We start from the raw sequence: 6,026 nt of genomic DNA on the forward strand, positions 1-6,026 counted from the left end.
TCAGGGGTTGTCAGGCATTGTAGAGTAGCTACTTTCAGGCATTGTCTAGGATTTCCAGGCATTGTCGATCATTATCAGTGATTGACAGGCTTGTTAGGCATTGTCGAACGTTTTCAGCGATTGTCGAACATATTCAGGGGTTGTCGAGCATTTTCAGAGGTTGTCAGACATTGTAGAGTAGCTACTTTCAGGCATTGTTGATAATTTTGACAACCCCTGAGTATGTTCGATAATGCCTGAAAATGTTCGACAATGCCTCACAAGCCTGTCAACCACTGATAATGATCGACAATGCCTGGAAATTTCCAACAATGCCTGAAAGTAGCTACCTACTCTACAATGCCTGACAACCCCTAGAAATGCTCCACAACCGCCCGAAAAGCCGACAATGCCTGACAATGCCTACAATGCCTGACAATGGGTACTTAGAGACAGTAGCGTAGCCAGGAATTTTGAAAGGGGGGGTTTTGACGACCCAACGGCGGGGGTCTGGGGAACCTTCCCCAGAGAATTTTGAAAAATTACTTTGAATTTGGTGTATTCTGAGAGCATTTTCAACAAAAATGTAGTTACAAATATTCCTGTAAAATGGTGGTGTCTGGTGGCATAGCAAAAGGATAAGATCATGTTTTCTTCTGCATTTTTCGGAAATAAAGCTAAGTCTCCATGTTTTCTTGTTGCTAATTCCTGGTTAAGATGTTTGGTATTGGCAAAACTTGCTCTTTTAATGCAATTTTGTTTAAAATTAAGCAATTTTTTTTTAGACTGAAAGCATCATTCTCAATATCGTGACGTCACACGCATGCCAAAGGGGGGGTTGTAACCCCCAAAATCCCCCCCTCCTTGGCTACGCCACTGCTTAGAGGTACCCTTCAACTCAGTCCTAAAAAAATACTCCAAGACCCAAGCATTCAAGCAACGAAGCAAGTCCAAACAACTCCAGCTCATGTACACCTCTAGCGGCCAAGAATGAGATATGTAAAATTAATGAAAACAGAAACAATTACTGTATTGGTTTGGTTTTGAATCTTTATCCTCGGACTGACAAAGCCTTGATTGGTTATTCCTGGTAGTTTCGCATACTTGTAGAGCAGTGGTTCTCAACGGGGGCGGTACCACCTCCCAGGGGGCGTTTTGATGTTTCAAGGGGGCGGTATGATTACCTCGGCTTAAGGGGGGCGTTTTAATTATTAGGTGCATTCTGGTTTAATCTATCTACCGCCCAGCGTAACGATTTCGTCAAAGAGCTCGTATTTTCGTGGTAGCATTTCCTACCTTAGGCTATACCTGGTGGAAAAGGAATTCAGCTGTGTTGTTCTGCTACATACCAAACAGCGCAACCCACTTGACATATCCACAAGAGGTGATCTTCGATTGTTTCTCACTGGCTTTACACCAAGCCCAACGTTCACATTGACTACCAGTAGGCCTATACTTGTTCCCGACAATTTTCACCAAATCAAACGTCATATAAAAACCGTTATGGTCTACTTAACCTAGCTGGCATCTTACGTCATGGAAATTGCTAGAAAATGTCCAAATATTGCACCATCGGTCGTAAGACCTGATGAAATATTGCATTAGCCGCTTGAACACCTGTTTGAATGACTTCATAATTGTCTTTCATTATTTCGTCACAGTTACTGTCTACGTGCATTTGAGATATCGCAAATTATTCTGGTCATTCGTAAAATTGTTTGTTGGAAGTCAGTCGCAAGTTTAACTGTTTGCTTGGTGCTTGCTAGCTGGACAAATTTTCCGTCTTTTATCCAAGTAATCTGTTCTGTAGTGACAGTTTTAGAGGCGTACGGTGTTGCGTCCCATTTTCGATAGCCGCGGGCTAATTTTACAGGAATACACTTTTTGAATAGACGTTTCGAGGAGTGTTTCTTTTTCGGTCATTACATGCAGACGAACGGATCCGGGAACTTTATGTTACAATTTTCCCACGAAGAGGTTATGGTTTACCGCTGTGACCAATACTGTTTTCATGCTCGCAAATATATATTTGCTTTTTATGAAATATAGTTTAATAGTCTCTAAAACCCTTACAGCCTGTTTCACCATAACAGGGGGATCATCAGAAGGTCCTTATATTCTAATAGAAATAGAATTCTATTTGAATAAAAACCTTCTGATGATCCACCTTTTAAGGTAAAACAGGCCGTAAGGGTTTTAGAGACTGGTAATAGACTATATTTGATGTAATTCGCTCTGCTTGGCTTTTTGCTTGGCATTGAGCACTTTTTGTAGTATTAATATATAGTATTTATTGTTTTATATTCGCTTTTGGTAATTAATCGTTATTGCTGGGGGGCGGTAAAATTTTGCAGGTTCATGAAGGGGGCGTTGGGCTAAAAAAGGTTGAGAAACACTGTTGTAGAGGCTCTTGACGCAGAGCCGGTTACCAAGATTAATACAGTGAAATTTCCGATTGTTGAAATGTTCTCGCAGGCAGTGTTGGGCGCGATAACTCATTTTTCAGTTAAGCGATAATGATAATTAATCGATAAACGAAAAATGCCTAAAGCGATAACGATTAACAATAAATCAAAAAAAAAGTTAAGCAATAACGACAATTTTTTGTTTCTTGATTAGCGCTGCCGCCGTCTCATGCAGCACGAACTGTTTTCATTAACATGACGAAAAATCGAACATAATATACTGTAAAGGGACAAAACTTTTGTAAGTTATGCATGAATAGAATCGCAACAGCGGCATTGGGTATCGAATCTTCAACCTCTTGATCCAGAATCAAACCACTGAGGTAACCACCGTGCTTATAATTATACCTTCAGATACCAGTTGGATGCTTTTATCAATTGAGTTACACTGCCGCTTACGTGCAGTAGGCTAGGCAAAATAGTTAAATCAAATAAAAATACCATAAAAAATTCCAAGCTTTGTATCTTGCTTTCTGCTTAGGGCTGTTTACAGCAAAGTCAGCAATAATTGTTGTTCACTGTTTTGTTCAGTGTTTTAATTCACTATTCAGTGTTTCGACCTGCAGAACATGTGGATCTCATAGACCCTGACATGAAGACATTACTCTGGTTGCAACAATTGGGAGATATTGCCTGAATTGCTGCCTCATAAGCAAGAAGAAGAAGAAGCAATAATTGAAAAAATTCTAAAAAAACGTAAAACGCTTGAAAATTTATCAGTAATCTTAAGCGTTATTGGTAGTAAAAATGTGCATACTGTGAAATCCATCAAGCTTGTCAAATTAGTAGAATAGTCGTGTTTGTTTTAGAACAACAACATAATTATCGTAATTTAATGATAATTTCAGATTTTATTTTATTTTCTTAGTGAACACTATCATTAAAGCAATGGCAGAACTCTGAGTTGTTAAAAAGATTAGAATTACAATATAAGCACTGTATTAGTGGGAATAAAAATATTTCATTGAGGTAGGCTATGTCGCATGGGGTAAGTGAGAAAGGTTATACTGTATTTAGATTGAATCTGTATTCAATTTTAGTTTCATTAACTAGTTGGCTAGTAAAAATATTACTTTTCATGGTCTTGTGCGTTGATCCGAAATAAAATTTATCGGCGATAATCAAATATTGCCTTTGGCGATAACGATAAACGATAACTGAAAAAACAATTGAGCGATAAAGCGATAAATATTTATCGATACAAATTTATTGCCGATAATGCCCATCACTGTTTGCAGGGGAATTATTCTATTCACTGGGTGCCGCTGAATGGAGAGCAGTTCTGAAATGCGTTGCTCAAGCGCACACTCCGAGAGTCGAACCAGGGCCGCGTGATCTTGAGCCAGGCGCGTAACCACCGAGCTAACGGAGTGGACTCTCAGGGAGTTCATTGTTTACTGGGCTTTAGGTCGGGGTTTTAGAAAGACATTGAAGCACCGTAGGCTAATATTTAAATTATCAGAAGTTGAAGCTGAGGAGTTGATTGGTGGCACAAAATTTGAAAACTCCGCGTAGAAAGTTGCACATAGCTCAAAGTCAAAGCTGCAGGTTTTTAGTCTTATAACGCCAAAAAGAATTATTCGTTTATGTCTTAAAGCTCTTTCGTTAATTTGAATTCTTCAGATTAGCAAAATTTATATATATAGCCTACCGGTATGTTTTTCTATTCAACATATTTAGGTTTGTTTTATTTTAACATTAACTCTTGAAGAAAGTCAGATCAATACACAGCTCAAAGCTATCATGTCGGGAATTTCTAAATAAGAAATATGATGGTATCCCTGTATATAAATCCAGTTGTTTTGTTGAAATTCAGCAAGCTTTGCTGTAGATTGTAGGTGTTGTTTATTAACTGTTTTGCCACGAAAAATTTACTTCACTCAGTGTTCGTCCAATCTTTTTGGCTGAGATTCAAAATTTTCTTATTTTTTGGTGAAGTGGGTTTTACGACGCACTTGTTCAGTAATGTTTTCTTGCTCTTCCGTCCCGAAATTCTCTTGCCGTGGCTAATGGTTTGAGAAATGAGAAGCACCAACATTTCTTGTGACACTGATGTGTTTTATACATAACTTTTGAAAAAGTATAAAATGTGGTGTACGGCAAACAACTTTGTTGCTTTTTGAAGCAATGCTGTTTCTAAAAAGTAAAAAAAATTAAATTCGGCATTGCATTTCTCAAATGAGTAAATCATTTTCACTGCAGCAATAAAAGTCAGACATACAGCAAGCCGTCCGATCCCAGTCGACTGTTGAAAATTAAATTTAAACCACACCGGTGTGTTTTTGCTGTTTTGTTGTAACTAAGATTATCCTCTTAAATCAAGAATTTTAGTAACACAAATTTTTATAGAGTAACTTGGAATCAATCAGGGGAAAAACATAATTCAGCGTTAACGCATAAACAAGAGTTTTGTTGCTTTTTTCTTCACTTTTACCTTTTTTAAAATTAAAAAAAATTGACGTGATGGATGAATTCACAGCCTGGTTTCTGTTGTGTCGCTGGGTAACTGTCTCTTGCAGTTGAAAAAACAAAACAGCGGCGATTTCAAACCTGGGTTTGGCATCATCATGAGAAAGCATTATACACAACTTGTTTCCGTGAAGTTTATAACGTTTTAAAACATTTTTCTACTTTAATAGTTCTTTTAAAGTGTAGAAGTGAGATTTACCAGTAGAAATAATTGTAATGATTTGGTGGTGTCGTTTTGTGTACCAATGAATTGATTGAATCTTTATCCTTGGACTGGTAAAGCTTCTTGTAGAGCTTAATCCTGGCAGTTTCGCATACTTGTAGAGGCTTTGAATCACTGATGCAGGCCCGGTCACCGAGATTGACAGGGTGAAATTTCCGATTGTTGAAGTCTTGTTGCCGGGAAATTACCGTACCGTATTCCATCCATTAGATGCCGCTAAATGGAGAGCAGTCCTGAAAATGCGTTGCTCAAGCGCACATGCCGAAAAGTTTGTCAGACAAAGCTGTCTATATCCAAAACAAAACAACGACATAATACACAAGCTTCAAATGCACAAAAGTTACCGCAGAGAGCCACTTTGGATGTCATCAGTTTAAACTCTCACTAAATACCGTAGTACCGTACCGGTATATCTACTCTTGCAAGTTTACATAGTTTAACAGTTTACAAGTTTACACTCTTACAAGTTTAATGGTATGGTTGTGTTACTAGTTAGAAGAATTGAAAATATTCAGAACGATAAGAACAATCAGATGACATGGCTGCCATCAAGACTAGGTAACAGCATACATAGAATTAGGAGCTAGTATACAAGTCCCTCCCCTCGCAGTATTCAACAGTATTTTGCAGTATTCAAATTTTAATTGGGGTTTGACAAAAACTTGGAAAGTATTATAGAGGTTAAAAATCACTGTTTTATTGCCAGGAGAATATGAGTTCAAATCAAAAAATAACTTTGTCTGTATGTTTACTTGCACAAGTTAGAGGCTATATTATAATGCTTTATTTAAAACTACAAAGAGAAAAATTTAAAAACAAAACTAGTAGCCTATATTATAATTATTATTATACTATTATATGTAAGCTACTTAGCTACATACTACATACGT

Source organism: Aplidium turbinatum, chromosome 12 (assembly GCF_918807975.1).
Source record: "Aplidium turbinatum chromosome 12, kaAplTurb1.1, whole genome shotgun sequence".
In the NCBI taxonomy this organism is placed as follows: Eukaryota; Metazoa; Chordata; class Ascidiacea; order Aplousobranchia; family Polyclinidae; genus Aplidium; species Aplidium turbinatum.